General features: G+C 35.3%; 1 pseudogene; it reads right to left on the bottom strand.

The window, feature by feature from the left end:
• Positions 1-1,098: 1,098 nt before the first annotated feature.
• On the bottom strand, positions 1,099-18,665 carry LOC105763793 (3-phosphoshikimate 1-carboxyvinyltransferase 2-like; annotated as a pseudogene).
• Positions 18,666-18,972: the final 307 nt, after the last annotated feature.

Here is an 18,972-nt window from a genome sequence, read left to right as displayed (position 1 = left end):
ACAAAAATTGGAGTCGCCACCGATCCTTGATTGAGGTGTGATCAGCTCACCTTAAAAATGATTTTGGTCTACAAGTTTTGAGAAAACAGGTTCGGGAGTCAGTTATGCACGAGGAAGGATTAGCACCCTCGTAACACCCAAAAATCGGTACCAAATTGATTATTTCATGTCTTCGTGTCGAAAATTAAAAAGATTTTGTTAAACTCAAATGTTGAAATCTGAAAGGGATAATCAATTATTCAAGTCATGTGAAGAAATTGAGACCCAATACGTTAGGGCAAAATTTCTTAAAATCCCCGAATTTTGAATATCACTTTTGCTTTATAAGTAAATCTTCATTTCGAGGAAGCAATTATGTCATGCCCAATACGTTAGGACATAACAAATTAAGTTCCCAAAAATGATTTTTACTTATATATTTTAAATAACGAATATTCTCGGCTATTTGGACTTAACAAAGAAAATCAGAACCCAATACGTTAGGGCTCAATTTTCCAAAAAGCAGGAATCACTTAAAGCCTCCAAAAATAATCCCTAATTAGACAAACCGTTGTTTTGGGGGTGGATGAGGAAGAGTCTCCACGGGATTCTCAGTGGTTAATGGAGGAAAGTAACGGTTATTTTGTTGGTTTACGGCAAAGAGGGATTGTGGAACGATGGTGGCGTTTTACTTGTGCTTTGGGTAGACGATATGGAGCCGGTGTCCGATGGCTCGGTTTGGTTGCATGCATGCACTAATAACGGGTTCAATGGCAAGAAAGTTGTTGATCCATAGCCGTCGATGGCATCGAAGGGTATGGGTTTTGAAATTATTTGACGTGTTCGATCCACCTCCACCACACTAATTGTTGATACAAAGTATCAACCGATGGAGGGGAGAGAGTTCTAGTGAAGAAATAGAGATAATAAAATGGAATGTCTCGTTGTCGTCCCCAAAGAAGTTCTTTAGAATTTTATTATATAGGGAATTAATCGATTGGACCACGAGTTGGGTTATTTTTATTATAATTATATAACAAACATCAAAGGCATGGTTCAATCGCGGCAGACGAACCTATGTCTCATGTTTTTTTCCTCTAGTACTAGTAAAAGAGTCATTCAATGCTTCGTAACCCTCTTGAGAATTTTGAAGTATTCGGGAAGGTTTTCCGAGTGCAACCAGGATCTTTGTTGGTAATCGAACCTCCGCGATGCGACTAGAGAGAATGCCATAGCCATTCGGTGATCATCGAAGTATCGATTCATCATCACGTTTAATTTCTCCGGTGGAGTAATCACGCAATAAACCTACCCTTCTTCAACCATTGCTCCGAGCTGCAATATGAAACCGATGTAATTAAGGGAAGAACCCGAATTAGTATCACTTGTGGGATTGTTTTAAGCATAAAACTAGATCGGAACTACCTTCCGCAGCCTCCGCATATAGCAATCATCCTTTCGGTCTCTTTCACCCTCCAACTTGCCAACAAGGAACCCCAAGAAGATGTTATTACAAAAGGTCTCCTATTTATGCTATTCATATATACTAAAGGGTAGTAAATTTACATTTTGGTCACTCAAATATGAAAAATTATAAAATAGTTACTCAATTATTTAATTTTATGTTTTTATTCATCAACACTAACGGTGACAACTTTTAAAAGTAGCATAATAGTAACTTTAACCTCAAAGATTTATACATTGTGTTAATTTAGTCTTGATTCTAAAAATTTAACCTCAACATTTACACATTGTATAATTTGATCTTTGTTTGCGCTTTGCTTTCTTTGCGACATTTTCATCTAAAAAGCTAAAAAATAAATTTATCAATTAAATTTGATTGAAAATATAAAAAAATAGAAATACTAAAAATTTAAGATAATAATTTTTTTCTTTTAAAATTAATCCTCAATGTCACAAAAAATCAAAACTACAAAAGAAAAAAATTACACAATGTGTAAATGTTGAGGGTTAATTTTTTTAGAATCAAGACTAATTTGACATAATTTATAAATGTTGAGGGTTAAAATTGCTATTATGCCAATTTTAAAAGTTACCATCATTAGCCTGCTTATGATTAAAAAACAAAATTGAATAGTTAGATGACAAAAAAAAAAATTCACTAATAGTTGGGTGATTATTAGTGTAGTTTACCCTATACTATAACATGTTCAAGATTATATCATCTCTTATGGCAGTAGGACCATCGGCGTAAAGGGCAACAACAGCGAGAGTCGTAGCAACATCTGGCATTTTGTTCATGTTTACATCAATTGCACGCAAGTGTTTCCTCCTCGATGAATTTCTTGGGGGGGTCCGGTGACAGTTACGCTAGTCTCGGTCCAGGTGACTTTGGCACCCATCATCTCAGCAAATTTTACATCACCCTTAATACAGTGACGGAGCGAGGATGTTAATCTGTGGGAGTACAAGTTAAAATTAGACGTGCTATGTAAAAATAATCGATTCAAAAGAAGCAGTATTCCAACATAATAATCGATTTAAACATATAAATAATCGATTTAAAAGAAGCAGTATTCCAACATGACAATCGATTTAAACATATAAAAATCAATTCAAAAGAAGCAATATTCCAACAATTAAGAAGAAATAACATATCATTACTTAAAAGCGTACGACGTTCTATCATTTCATATTCAAATCATAAATAGCATAATATAAAATTTTTACTTTTAATCAAACATAAGTTTGTTCAACCATTCAAATCATAATATTCAAATTCAACTTAAAATCAAGAATTTACTAACTTTATAATTGAAACCATAGTTTTCAATTCAAACATAATATTTTAAATACTAAGTAAATCAACTACTAATGACAAGCTTGTATATACATGGTTTATCAAGTTGACAACTTAAGTTTCCTAATCCGAAATTCACATAACTTTCGACTCGGCTAACCATTTTTTATTTTGTTTTCACTAGAATGCTCACTGCTTCATAAGCTATCATTTGACATAATTTTAAACAAAATGGCAAATGTTTTCTTCCTCCCCTTTACTTTGGCCGAAACTTACTATGACATTATCTAGCTATTTTTGTTTCATTTTTACATTTCTAGCAAGTTAGAAACTGTCTCCTAATTATTTTCCATCCAAAAACATATACGTTTCACTTAATTTTATAAGCTTCTATCAATATCCTTTAATGACAACTTTTAATACACTTAATAAAATAAAATAAAAACTATTGGTACATATATGTAAAACTAGCTTCCAAGATTCAAAATTTGGAGGAAAAATGATGAAGAAATTGTTTTTCTTTTCTTGCTAGGCACCAATATGAAGGAGAAAATGATAAAATCTCATCTTTTCTTTTCTTTTTATATATATTATTATATCACTTATAAAATATTATTATTTTAAGTAAAATATTAAATTATTATTTAACAAAATATCATTCAACAGTCATCATTGAGTAATTTAGTTTCTTTAATAAAATTCTACCTTTGTTTTTATCAAGAATAAATTTTAATATTATTTTTAATACTATAAAATATTGGTAGAGCCTACTTATATTTTTAGGAGGGCTATAACATATATACAAAGGAAAAAATTACAGAAATCTTAAACTTTAGAAGGCCTGTTTATATTTTTGGGAGTGCCATAGTATATTTATAAAAGACTAAATTGAAAAAAAAATATTAAACTTTGGGGGCATGACCCCCCTAGGTCTCTACATGGCTCCACCCCTGCCCTTAAATCGAAAGGAAAAAAGATGAAGTTATATAGTGATGGAATTCGAGATATGCCTTAAAGACGGCCATAACAACGGGAACAACACTTTACTAAGTACCTGTAAACTACTTGTTCCGCATCCTTTTACCGTGACAGTCCCACCCCTGACTGCTGCACCAGCAAGGAAGTAACTTGCACTAGAAGCATCACCTTCGACATAAGCATGTCCAGGAGACCTGAAAGATTTATCGATTTCGCAACATTTATCGAAACTGAGTACGGGATTTTGCAGCTACGTAACTTACTTATACTTTTGACCTCCTCGGATAAAGAATCGGTCCAAGTTATTTGTGTGCTCCACGGTGACTCCAAACCTTTCCATCACTTTTATGGTCATTTCAACATATGGACTCGAAATCAATCTATCGATGATCTCGATTTCCACATCCCGATGAGCTAAATGAGCTGCCATGAGTGACGCACTCAAGTATAGACTACTAATAGATCCGGAGAGTTTCATCTACGAAAGGACCCAGAATGGAACATCATAAATGGTAACAACACCATATAACGAAAACGATTTAAACCATACGTACCTTTCCCCCGGGAAGACCACCCTCTCCGTTTATATAGACAAGGGGACAATTCGTGCCGAGAGTACAATCAATATCAACACCAAGCTGTTTAAGACCAGTAACTAAGTCCCCGATCGACCTTTCTCTCATTCGGGGTATGCCATCAAGAATGTAGCTAAATAAACATGTAACGTATATGCATTTGAAAAAACATCAGCATATAAAGCATATAGTTCCACATTATTAAAATTATAGGACAAACCTTGAACTACCACCGGCGGAAGCAATAACAGCGGTAAGAAGCCGTATTGCGGTTCTAGCATTCCCAAGAAAAAACTTGATTTCTTGACCTTCCATATCCTCTACCAGAAACCAACCTCTGCAACCTTTGACGACAGCTCGTTTCTCGTCATTGTCATGCTCCACATCCACCCCAAGTTTTTTCAAAGCGACAAGCATGTAATGAACATTGTCGAAACCATTTTTTTGAAAACAAAAATTTAGTTATCGACTTTAAAAAAAACAAAAATTGGAGTCGCCACCGATCTTTGATTGAGGTGTGATCAGCTCACCTTAAAAACGATTTTGGTCTACGAATTTTGAGAAAAGCAGTTCGGAGTCGATTACGCATTTGAGGAAGGATTAGCACCTCGTAACGCCCAAAAACCGGTTCCAAATTGATTATTTCATGTCTTGGTGTCGAAAATTAAAAAGATTTTGTTAAACTCAAATGTTGAAATCTGAAAGGGATAATCAATTATTCAAGTCATGCGAAGAAATTGAGACCCAATATGTTAGGGCACAATTTCTTAAAATCCCCGAATTTTGAATATCACTTTTGCTTTATAAGTAAATCTTCATTTTGAGGAAGCAATTATGTCATGCCCAATACGTTAGGACATAACAAATTAAGTTCCCAAAAATGATTTTTACTTATATATTTTAAATAACGAATATTATCGGTTATTTGGAATTAACAAAGAAAATCGGAACCCAATACGTTAGGGCTCAATTTTCCTCGAAAATCCCTAACTTTGAATATCATTTATTATTTTGAAAACCTTTGAATCATAAAAATGATTTTAATATTTTGACAAAATCAAAATGTATTTGAAAAATATGTTAAAAATGTCAATGCGATATGGAACAAATATTTTAATTTAAATTATGTGTATACATAAGAATAATATATAAATAATTTTAGCAAATATGTATATGGATATGAGAGAAAAAAAACGTAAGTCATAAAAAGCAATGATAAAATACATTTAAAATATATTAATGCATTTAAAAAAGAATGTATAAGTATAATGTATTAGTAAATATAACGGCGAAAAGAGGACACCCAACGACTCTTTCAACGGTAAGTCTTCCTTTCCTCCCTTTCTTCGTTTATTTTTGTTTTTTAGAAGCAAAAGAAAAGAACCAAAATAAATTTTTAAAAAAGCAGTAAAAGAACAGAGAAAAAAATAAAAACCCACCTTCAAAAAAAAAATTTCCTGTTTATTTTCTTTCTTGATTTCGGTACAAAAATTTTCTAACCCCGTTACAGAGATTGATTGGCCTTTTTATAGTCGAATCCAAAAAACAAACCCAAACCCCCCCCACTTACGTTTTTGCCATATTTCCTGCTATTATTGATCGTTTGCTGCATGTGTGTGGGGAAAACGTGCTTTGTGAGAGGCTACTGGACGTGCGAGCAAGAACGGGGAGCAATGGGACGGTTGCTGCGGCGTGAGGATGTGTGTGTCGCTGGGCAAACTGCCTAGGGTTTCTGCTGAACTTTTTGGGCCACTCTGTAATTGGGCTAGGATTAATAGTTTGGGCTTTATTGACTTGGGCCTTATTGGGCCAAATGTATTTGGGCCATTGTTTTATTTTTTGATGCTTATTTATTTGGGCCCAGGCTTAAAATTGGGTATTACAAACATCATCACCGTTCAGCAAATTGTCTACCACAGTAGTTCCCTACATATCAAACAAAACATTAAAAATCATAGCATTATCAAATTTTATTGGAAAAAAATGTCACTAAACTACTAATAAATTTATGTTTTGATCACTCAACTTCAGAAAGTTATAAAATGGTCATTGAATTATTCAAAAAATTTTATTTAAGTTATTGTGTTGTTAAATTATCCTTTTTCTAAAAAGTCCAATTAGCGAGTTTAAGTGATGGTGGATCAATACCGATCAATGAGTAGAATAACATACATTATATCCAAGTTGATCTGACGGTTAGTGCTAGAAATAGGAGAAGAAAGTTGTTTGGACATTCAAAGATATTTCATGAAAAAAAATTGAACCGGAGAATGAGAGTCTACAATTAATACAGGCATTGTGAATAGACAAGATCATACAATAACAATTTTAACAACGAATGAGTTAAATAAAAACTTTCGATTTGTTCAGTGATCATTTTATAACTTTTAAAATTGAATGAACAAAACATAAACTTACTTGTAAGACCCAATTTTCGCTCGGGCTCAGGCTAACATAAATAAAAACCCAATAAGCCCAAAACTTTTACAAGCCCAAACTAAACATAACCTTGGCCCACAAACATTAAAATTTTTCAGCCAAAACAAAAAAACCCTAGCCTCCCTAACTCTTTTCAGCCGCCAGCCTCCATGCATGCCTACTGCCGCCAGTGCTCGCCTATCACCGGCCACCCATGCGTCTGACGCCCTCTGACACCACTTGCAAAATGAGCCTCACACAACAGAATAAAATAGCCAAACAACAAAACGACAAAGAAAATAGAAATCAAACTGTTGTAATATGGCTATAAAAGCCAAAGTGTTCTCGTTGTAACTTTTTTTACGAACGCACACAAAGAAATCAAAAAAATAGATCAGAAATTCGGAAAGGTTGATTAAAATCATTTATTGTTTCCTATTTGTTTTTCTTTCTTTTTATTTTGTCTTTTTACAAATCTATTTTGAATAGGAAACTAGAAATAAGAAAAGGGCTTTGAAATACCTGCTCCTCGCGGTGCGCCGCCGTTGGAGGCCTTCTCCGTTCGACGAGTCGCTGGAGCCACTAAGGTTTCGTTCGGGGTTTGTTAAGAGGAGAAACGGCGAGGCCGAAAGGCCATTTTCTTTCCTTTTCCTCTCATTTTAGTTCAAAAAATTCCCAAGTCGGTTTTGTGTGTAAAAGGAACGATTTTTTTTGAAAAAAAAAAGGATTTCGGACGTTTTCCGCCTTCCGGCGCGGTGGCGCTATGCGGAGCCACCACGAATGCTCGCCGGAGCCTTGGATCGGAGAAGGGGAAGAGTTGAGAGAATGGAAGATTTTTTTTCCCTTTTTTTTAAAAACAGAATGGCTGAAATGGGGTTGGAAAAAAGAAATTTGGCGTTTATAATATTATTAAACGGCGCTGTTTTGTACAAAGTGCATTGACGTCGAAACGATGTCGTTTCATTGGCTCTGACCCGCGACCCGACCCGCTACATAGCTGGGATCCGCGTGTTGCGCTTGGATGGATTATTTGCGCCCTTGATCCCTCCACATTATTGTTTTGTTTTAATTTAATCCTTCTGCTTGTTTCTTTATTTTTTTAAATTTGGCCCATAAATTTGTCAGATGTTCAATGTAGTCCGCAAAAAATGTCAAGCGCTTCAGGACTTGGGCATATTGCCCGATCAGTCCTTCGCACTTTGCGCGTGCTTCATTTCAGCCCCCTGGACCTTTTATTTGCAAATTTGGCCCCAAATTATTGGTCTGATTTCAATTCGATCCTCGGCCTTTTAAATTTCAAGTTTTTTTATTTTTTTATAAATATACATATTTAAAAATCAGTTTTATTTAATATTTTATTTAATGTTATTTGCTTACTTATTTATTTATATATATATTTTTAACTTGATTTTGTCATATACATATACATACATACATTTTATAATACACATACATTTTAATTAATACACATACTTATACAAGTTTATATTCTATAATCTATATGCATTTATATATATATATATATGTATGTATGTATATACATACGCCTTTTATACTTTTTAATTTTAAAAATATATATGCATATATACGGTCTTATAACGTATAATGTATATTTTATAATTCCTAAATATACATTTTTATGTTTTATCGTTTTAAAATATGTACATACATACATATATTTTATATAATATTGACATATATTTTATGATATACATATATACACATTTTTTTATTTTATAAAATTGTCCACATAAATATACATATGTCTTTTCACATCTTTTAATTCTATTCATCTTCTTTATTGTTATTATTATTTATTTACTTATTTACGTGTTTATTATCATTTCAAAAGGATATTTTAATTCTATTCGTTTATTTACTTGTTGTTATGTGATTGATTCGTCTCTTATATTTATTTATTTCATTTTTGTTGATTGTTTGTATTATTTATGCTTAACTTGTCCTATTCATTATCGTTTTGTTATGCATATTAACACCATACATAAAAAAGAATTTTTTCTGAGTAAGGCAATATTTTGCGTTTGGAAGTTCGAGGAAACGTGCCCTAACGCGCTAGGTTTCAATTTCTCGTTCGACCAAGTAGCCAAATATCCTTTTAAAATTTCAATAATAAAGGCAATATTCCGTATTTGGAAATTCGAGAAGTCGTGCCCTAACTTACTGGGTTTTGATCTTTTTCGCGTTAAACTTAAATGACCAAATATCCTTTGAAAATTGAAATAAATGAGGTTTAAATAAAAAATAAAAGGCAAGCTTACTCTCAAAATACGAGGTGTCGTGTCCTAACCTACTGGATGTGATATCTTGTTAATTCGAGATAAGAAGGCATTTTTCATTTTGATTTATTCGAAGTAATTTTTAAAATAAAACAATATAAAGAGGGATCGTATTTTTAAATTCTTTTCGAGTTTTTAGTTTTCGACACCAAGATATTAAGTAATCAACTAGGTACCAATTTTGGGCGTATCGAGGGTGCTAACCCTTCCTCGTGCGTAATCGACTCCCGAACCTATTTTTCTGAATTTCGTGGACCAAAATCGTTGTTTTAATAAAATCTAAATCGTTTATTAAAAACAACCGTTTTACGAGTTGGCCCGATCACACCTCATCGAAAAAAGATTGGCGGCGACTCCCGTTTTTGTTTTTATTTTCAAAATCCAAGTCGACCCCGTTTTAGCAAAAAAATGATGTCAACAGCTTGGCGACTCCACTGGGGAGGTACACGAGAGTCAAGCCACAAGTTGATTACTTTTTGTCTTTTTGTCGAAAATGGAAAATTAGGCATAGTCTGCAACTTTTTGTTATATCTGCTTTATTTGTTTAAGTCTCGATATAGTTTTTACATATTGCATTTACATGATCGTTCGATCTTACCCTTTTAAGTGGGAGTGAGAAACTACGCCTTCGTGAGGTTTTCACCTCCGCATAGGATAGTGAATCACTTTCGGGATACATCCGTACCCATGTCTTCGTGAGATTTTCATCTCTGTACAGCCATAGGGAAATGTATTCCCCTGAACCGAACTCGATCCATATGAGCCTATAATGGGTGAGGATCGAGGAATCTACTGGTTCGGGTACCTTCGCTTTAGAGCCGAACCTCATATAGTGAACCTTAAGAGCCCACCCTAGGAAGAACCACTTCAAACCCCTAGTGGTCACCCGAGTAGGTGTTCTATTTATTCTTACTTACTTTTGCTTTGTACTAACCTGTTGTCTTTTTGGTTATGATTGCATTGCATTTTCATCATAAAAAAAGAGGTGTTGATTCACGTTCAGTTGCTAAATAGAGAGCTTGTCATAAGAAAATGAGTTTTTTGATAAAGCGGATGATAATACGGTTGTCCGAACATAGTCCAAGAAAATGTGATAAGAGAATGATGATAGTTTAATGGAAGACTACACGACTATTACTCCGTTGCCCGAGGATTCAAGATGACAAAGATTATTCGAGAGCCGCTGAATTTTCGTAAAGAGAAGCCAATAAGCATCATGAGGATGAGTGAGCAACGAGCCGCGGCCCGGATCAAGCAAAAAGGAGATAGAAGAGACATCCCTTTTGAAAAGTTTGTGAGATTTATCTTAAACACTCGAATGAAGAAGGGGATCGAAGGTCTCCGCCTATGAGGGCAAAACCGTATATATATCCACTTTATGTAAAGAGATTTGTTTTCTAGTAAAGTTTTTCTAATAGAATTGAACCAAGAATCAACGTCTCTTTTCGCATTTATGCATCAACATTACATTTCATCGCATACAATAAATTTCCTAAAATCCAAAAGCGCAAGAGTTCAGAACTCTAGTACAAAGCCTGATGGATGATAAAGAATTGGAATTCTTTGAATATACCATTGGTTCGGAAGGAAAGATGTTTGTACCTTTGAAGAAGAAACTGAAAAACAAACAAAAACAAAAGAATCATCAGGAATTTGTTTCTACATCCCTAGAGGCGTTCTAAATAGCTGGACTGTAGAGGAGATTCTTGTATTTTTAGGACCATTTCAGAGTAATATTGGGAACACTCTTATTGCTCTAAGCCTGGGAGCAATAGAAAATCTTTTTGTGGAAAAGGCACATGTCCACTATTCTTTATTTCAACGAAATGCATCTTTGTGTCTTGTTTTGGATAACATTCGTTTGTTCCTTCCATTTCATTCATACTCATACCACACAAATAATTATCCTTTGATTCATTAAGCTCTTTGAGTATTCTTTCGTCCCTAAAACAGAGCTCCAGATATCAATGATATGAGCGACATTGCTATTGACTCAAAACTTTCTGTTGAGCAAGATATGTGTCTAGAGGAACCTCAAGACTTTGAAGATGATTGAGACTGTAGCTTATCTCCTGATTTGTTAAGGATGGTAGAGCAAGTCGAAAAACAGATCCTACCTTACAAAAAAAATCAACGGAGATTGTGAGCTTAGGAGAAAAGAAAGAGGTGAAGATCGGAACATGTATCACAGCAAAGACAAAGCGAGATGTCATTAAGTTACTCTAAGAATTCAAGGATGTTTTCGCATGATCAAGATATACCTGAGCTGCCAAGACGTGTGGATGCTGTTGAGGCTAAGAAAGTATTAGAAAATGTCCATAAGGGTATCTGAGGAACACATGCATTAATTTTGCAATGGCCAAGTGAATCATGAGATATGGGTACTGCTGGTCCACCATGGAAGAGGATTGCATCAGTTATACCAAGAAATGCCACAAGTGCCAAATTTATGGAGACAAGACTCATGTGTCTCCTTCATCTCTTCATGTTATGACTTTTCCATAGACTTTTTTTATGAGGGGTACGGATGTCATTAAGCCAATCTCGTCTAAGGTTTTGGCGATCATCAATTCATCTTTATGGTCGTCAATTACCTCACTAAGTGGGTAAAAGCTGCTTCATATGCCGATATCACAAAGCTGACAATTAACAAATTTCTTGAAGAATCATATGTCAATATGGAATGCCAAAAAGGATCATATTAGACAATGCATTAAATTTGAACAACCGCACGACATCAGAAGTTTGTAGTCTATTCAAGATTAACACCATGTCGCCCCAAAATGAACAGTTCAGTGGAGGCAAAAAAAGGGGGGAAGGCAAAAAGCAAAAAAAATGAAAACAAAAAATAAGAAAATAAAAAAAACTCTACCGTGGCAACTCATTTCTCATTAGTATATGGAATAGAGGCAGTTTTACCCATCGAAGTTGATATTCCTACCCTTCGAGACTTGTCAGAACTGAAGATGGATGAAGCAAAATGGATCCAAACCCGATATGATCAGTTAAAGTTTATTGAAGAGAAAATGTTGAAAGCTATCCGTCATGGTCAAATGTACCAAAATCGAATGATGCGAGCTTACCAAAAAAGGTTCGCCCCAGAAAATTCCTTGGGAAAGACCTGATATCGAAGAAGATCCTTCCCATACAAAAAGACTTCAGAAGAAAGTGGACGCCAAACTGAAAAGGACCTTATGCGAAAGGTCTTATCTGAAAAAGCATTGATATTGACCAAGATGGATGGCAAGAACCTGCCTAATCTTGAGAATTCTAATTCAGGAAATAAATACTTCACTTGAAAAAAAAGAAACAAAAAGAGAAAAGAAAAGAAAAGAAAAAAGAAAAGAAAATGAGAGGTCAAGGTGAAAACCCACAAAGGGCGCCTTGAGACCAAAGGGGTTTTGAATTGAAAACCCAGGAATGGGCAGTTCAAATTTTGATCGAAGGTGGGGCATGCGGTAGTCTTGTCCTATCCGAATTAATAAGAAGGAGGGATGCTACATCTTGGGGAATCAACAAAGTCTTCTTGGACTTCTAAACACATATCAAGTTCAAAAGGGTCCTCAAGAAGTTTGGGGTAGAGAAGCTCATACTACGATATTTGGGGCACCTATTTCCATTTTATTTCTTTTTTGTATTTTTAACAAAATACGCCTTCTTGATTAATCTATTCTCATTTTGTATTTTAGCAAAATTTGTTATCTTGATTGATTCATTTCATTTCGAGCTTTGCTCTCGACAAAATTTCATCTTGTCCAGTTTGATAATCTTTTTCGAGCATTTTTCATTGAAATAACGATTAACGAACTGAATATTCAAGCAGAAGGAGTTCTGCATATTACTTTGAAGGCTTCTAAATAATATAGGAACCTGAAACAGGACTATTGTTTGGAACACACCAAGTTTAAAGATCAAAATGTCTAAAAAGGAAAAGTCTAAATTAAGACCATCCTTTCGGATTTTATTGTCCAAACATAGATTGAACAAAATGACAAGACATCGTGGTGGTTACGAGGCTTCAATGAATAAACAAGCAATGATCACCGAGTGATAAGAAGAGGTTTTCTCAGAGAAAAGAATCTTTCACTTATGGATAAACATTTGGTGCGACACCCTGAGAATGGTGTAGGAGACCAAGGAGATTCAGATCCTATATCCCCGAATGGCAGTGGGAGAGGATTGAGAAAGAGCTAGATCTTATACTCAGCGGGAGGAAGATGGCTCGAATTTTATGTCCCAAAATTACCGTGGATTTAACCTTGAAGATTACAACGGATTGAACTTTAAAGATTACAGTGGGGGCAATCCGGCTAAGTGAGAGATGAGTGTTACTAGCCGAGCAAGATGGCATTCTGATGTGTTGGTAATAGAGTCTAAATGAACAAAGAGGAATGACAACCCAAACATTAAAATGGATCATTCTCATGACATTCTGCATTCATACAAATATCATTCCATGTAAATATCATACATACACATCTAGTTAGGAGCATTTGATTCATTCTAATCATAACATCCTAAACACTAGGCATAAATAGGTCCATGAAATGGATTTTGCAGGTCATGTTCCCCAGAGAATAGATCAAAGAAACAGATCCTATACCCCTGAAATTGCCGTGGGATGGATCAAAGTCGAAGAAAGCAGATCTTATCTTCCTATATTGGTAGGAAGTGGATCGAAGATGCAGATATTGTCTTCCCATACTGGTGGCGAAGTAGATCGAAGAAAGTAGATCTTGTCTTCATGTATTGGCGTGAAGTAGATCGAAGATAGCAGGTCCTGTCTTCTTATATTAGTAGGAAATGGATTGAAGATGTAGATCTTATCTTCCCATACTGGTGGTAAAGTAGATCGAAGAAAACAGATCTTGTCTTAATGTATTGACGTGAAGTAGATCGAAGATAGCAGGTCCTGTCTTCCTATATTGGTAGAAAGTGGATCAAAGATGCAGATCTTGTCTTCCCATATTAGTGGCGGAGTAGATCGAAGATGCAGATCTTGTCTTCCCATACTGGTGGCGAAGTAGATCGAAGAAAACAGATCTTATCTCTCTGAAGTTGCAGTAGAGAGATCTTATCAAACCTTATCTCTCTGGCGATGCAGTGGGGCAGATTAAAGCTACAACGGTGAATCTTGCTTCCTTGACATTTCAATTTCAAAGATTGAGGCTGCAACGGCGAATCTTACTTCCATGGCGATACGGTGGAGCAGATTAAAGCTACAACGGCGAATCTTGCTTCCTCGACATTGTAATTTAAAAGATTGAAGCCACAACGGGAATCTTACTTCCATGATGATGCAATGGAGCAGATTAAAGCTACAACGATGAATTTTGCTTCCCCGACATTGCAATTTAAAAGATTGAAGCCGCAACGGCAAATCTTACTTCCCTGGCGGTGCAGTGGAACAGATTGAAGCTACAACGGCGAATCTTGTTCCCCGACATTGCAGTCAATTTGAAAGAAATCAATCCTATCTCCCTGAAATTGCAGTGGAGCGGATTAAAACCACAGATCTTATCCCCTAAGCAGTAGTGGAGCAGATCACCTCAAGTCTTATCTCCCTAAGCAGTAGTGGAGTAGACAGAACCACAGATCTTATCTCCCTAAGCAGTAGTTGAGCAGATCGCCTCAAGTCTTATCTCCTAGCAAGAATGGAGCGAGATGTAACCACGATCTTATCTCCCTAGCGAGAGTGGAGCAGATCGCTTCAAGTCTTATCTCCTAGCAAGAGTGGAGCAGAGCAGAACCACGGATCTTATCTCCTAAGCAAGAGTGGAGCAGATCGCATCAAGTCTTATCTCCTAGCAGAGTGGAGTAGACGAAAGAAACCAGATCTTATCTCCTAAGTAGTAGTGGAGCAGATCACATCAAGTCTTATCTCCCTAAGCAAGAGTGGAGCGCATAAAAGAAACCACATCTTATCTCCCTAGCAGAGAGTGGAGCAGATCACATCAAGTCTTATCTCTAAGCAGAGTGAGCGCACGAAAGAAACCAGATCTTATCTCCCTAAGCAGTAATGGAGCAGATCACATCAAGTCTTATCTCCCTAAGCAGTAGTGGAGCAGACGAAAGAAACCAGATCTTATCTCCCTAAGTAGTAGTGGAGCAGATCACATCAAGTCTTATCTCCCTAAGCAGTAGTGGAGCAGACGAAAGAAACCAGATCTTATCTCCCTAAGCAGTAGTAGAGCAAATCACATCAAGTCTTATCTCCCTGAAGTTGCAGTGGAGCAGACGAAAGCTACCAATCCTATCTCCCTGAAGTTACGGTGGAGCGGATGAAAACCACAGATCTTATCTCTCTGAAGTTGCAATAGAGCAGATCGCATCCAGTCTTATCTCCCTAAAGTTACAGTGGAGCAGACTAAAACCATAAATCTCACCCCATGGAGTTGCAGCAGAATAGATTGAAGTCGTATCTCTCTAAAGATGCCGTGAAGTAGATCAAAGCAACAACACACAGTGGACTGGAAGGAGGCTACCTGAAGAACAGAAACACCCGAAGAAGTCAAGACTCAGCAAGACAGGGCAAAATTGGTCTTTCTCAGTCTTTGCTCCATTCCTGTTACACGACAATGAGCAAATAGGGGCAGCTGTAAGACCCAATTTTCGCCCGGGCCCAGGCTAACATAAATAAAAACCCAACAAGCCCAAAACTTTTACAAGCCCAAACTAAACATAACCCTGGCCCACAAACTTTAAAATTTTTCAGCCAAAACAAAAAAACCCTAGCCTCCCTAACTCTTTTCAGCCGCCAGCCTCCACGCATGCCCACTACCGCCAGTGCTCGCCTATCACCGGCCACCCATGCGTCTAACGCCCTCTGACACCACCTGCAAAATGAGCCTCACACAACAGAAGAAAATAGCCAAACAACAAAACGACAAAGAAAATTGAAATCAAACCGTTGTAATATGGCTATAAAAGCCAAAGTGTTCTCGTTGTAACTTTTTTTACGAACGCACACAAAGAAATCAAAAAACAGATTAGAAATTCAGAAAGGTTGATTAAAATCATTTATTGTTTCCTATTTGTTTTTCTTTCTTTTTATTTTGTCTTTTTACAAATCTATTTTGAATAGGAAACTAGAAATAAGAAAAGGGCTTTGAAATACCTGCTCCTCGCGGTGCGTCGTCGTTGGAGGCCTCCTCCGTTCGACGAGTCGCCGGAGCCACTAAGGTTTCGTTCGGGGTTTGTTAAGATGAGAAACGGCGAGGCCAAAAGGCCATTTTCTTTCATTTTCCTCTCATTTTAGTTCAAAAAATACCCAAGTCGGGTTTGTGTGTAAAAGGAACGATTTTTTTTGAAAAAAAAAAGATTTCGGACGTTTTCCGCCTTCCAGCGCGGTGGCGCTATGGCGGAGCCACCACGAATGCTCGCCGGAGCCTTGGACCGGAGAAGGGGAAGAGTTGAGAGAATGGAAGATTTTTTTTTCCTTTTTTTTAAAAACAGAATGACTGAAATGGGGTTGGAAAAAAGAAATTTGGCGTTTATAATATTATTAAACGGCGCCGTTTTGCACAAAGTGCATTGACGTCGAAACGATGTCGTTTCATTGGCTCTAACCCGCTACATAGCTGTGATCCGCGTGTTGCGCTTGGATGGATAATTTGCGCCCTTGATCCCTCCACATTATTGTTTTGTTTTAATTTAATCCTTCTGCTTGTTTCTTTATTTTTTTAAATTTGGCTCCGCAAATTTGCTGCATGTTCCAATGTAGTCCGCGCATAAATGCTGCACTTCAGGACTTGGTCATATTGCCCGATCAGTCCTTCGCACTTTGCGCGTGCTTCATTTCAGCCCCCTGGACCTTTTATTTGCGAATTTGGCCCCAAATTATTAGTCTGATTTCAATTCGATCATCGGCCTTTTAAACTTCAAGTTTTTTTATTTTTTTTATAAATATACATATTTAAAAATCAGTTTTATTTAATATTTTATTTAATGTTATTTGCTTACTTATTTATTTATATATATATATTTTTTTAACTTCAGATTTTGTCATATACATATACATGCATACATTTTATAATACACATACATTTTTAATTAGTACACATACTTATATATGTTTATATTCTATAATCTATATGCATATATATATGTATATACATACGCCTTTTATACTTTATAATTTTAAAAATATATATGCATATATACGTTCTTATAACGTATACATATATTTTATAATTCCTAAATATACATTTTTATGTTTTATTGTTTTAAAATATGTACATACATACATATATTTTTATATAATATTGACATATATTTTATGATATACATATATACACATTTTTTTATTTTATAAAATTGTCCACATAAATATCCATATGTCGTTTCACATCTTTTAATTCTATTCATCTTCTTTATTGTTATTATTATTTATTTACTTATTTATGTGTTTATTATCATTTCAAAAGGATATTTTAATTCTATTCATTTATTTACTTGTTGTTATGTGATTGATTCGTCTCTTATATTTATTTATTTCATTTTTGTTGATTGTTTGTATTATTTATGCTTAACTTGTCGTATTCATTATCGTTTTGTTATGCATATTAACACCATACATAAAAATGAAATTTTTCTGAGTAAGGCAATATTTTGAGTTTGGAAGTTCGAGGAAATGTGCCCTAACGCGCTGGGTTTCGATTTCTCGTTCGACCAAGTAGCCAAATATCCTTTTAAAATTTCAATAATAAAGGCAATATTCCGTATTTGGAAATTCGAGAAGTCATGCCCTAACTTACTGGGTTTGAATCTTTTTCGCGTTAAACCTAAATGACCGAATATCCTTTGAAAATTGAAATAAATGAGGTTTAAATAAAAAAAATAAAAGGCAAGTTTACTCTCAAAATACGAGGTGCCGTGTCCTAACCTACTGGATGTGACATCTTGTTAATTCGAGATAAGAAGGCATTTTTCATTTTGATTTATTCGAAGTAATTTTTAAAATAAAACAATATAAAGAGGGATCGTATTTTTAAATTCTTTTCGAGTTTTTAGTTTTCGACACCAAGATATTAAGTAATCAACTAGGTACCAATTTTGGGCGTATCGAGGGTGCTAACCCTTCCTCGTGCGTAATCGACTTCTGAACCTGTTTTTTTGAATTTCGTGGACCAAAATCGTTGTTTTAATAAAATCTAAATCGTTTATTAAAAACAATTGTTTTACGAGGTGACCCGATCACACCTCATCAAAAAAAGATTGGTGGCAATTCCCGTTTTTGTTTTTATTTTCAAAATTCAAGTCGACCCCGTTTTAGCAAAAAAAATGGTGTCAACATTACTAATAGCCTAATAACTTAAATGAAAGTCGACATATCTCGGATAAAGCAGCTAAAAGCAGGATCCTATGGGAGAGAGACTTTGACCCGGGGCTCATTAATTGGTTGTATCAATATTTCTGAAGCTGTTACTGAAGGAACATGTTCGGGAAGAACACATGTTTTCTGGGTTGAATTGTAGATTTTGCTACCCTGTGCGATTTCTGTGTCAAAGACACCAACCGTTTTTGAAGCAAAAATGACAGGAAATTGAAAGAGTTGTCGGATTATAAGAAAAAAGCATTTTTATGTGATGGTGGTTGGGTTGTGGATATGTTCTTTTGTTGTTGTTGATAAGAAGTGAAAAAAGTTATCAAGTTCATGCCTCAGAAACTGATTTAACTTAAATTAATCAGTGAAAATATACTGCTCTAATTAATCAGGTAAATCAAATTAGAAATAAACCTGTGTCATTTTTGGTAAAATTAACAACTGCATATATTACTTTGATGAAAAATATATTAGTAAACTAAACCAAAACCAGTTAACTCCATTTTGTAAAAGTACGCTCGAACCATTTTCCTCTTTTTACTAAAAGATACTAAATTAATCTATGTACACTAAGTCAAAGAGTAAATCGATTCCTTCTATTAAAAATTTTATTCATTTTTACTTGCATAGCTGATGAAA

The sequence above is a fragment of the Gossypium raimondii genome, chromosome 12 (assembly GCF_025698545.1).
Source record: "Gossypium raimondii isolate GPD5lz chromosome 12, ASM2569854v1, whole genome shotgun sequence".
NCBI lineage: Eukaryota > Viridiplantae > Streptophyta > Magnoliopsida > Malvales > Malvaceae > Gossypium > Gossypium raimondii.
Note: the sequence above shows the minus strand (reverse complement) of the source record. Positions and strands in the feature narration are given on the sequence as shown.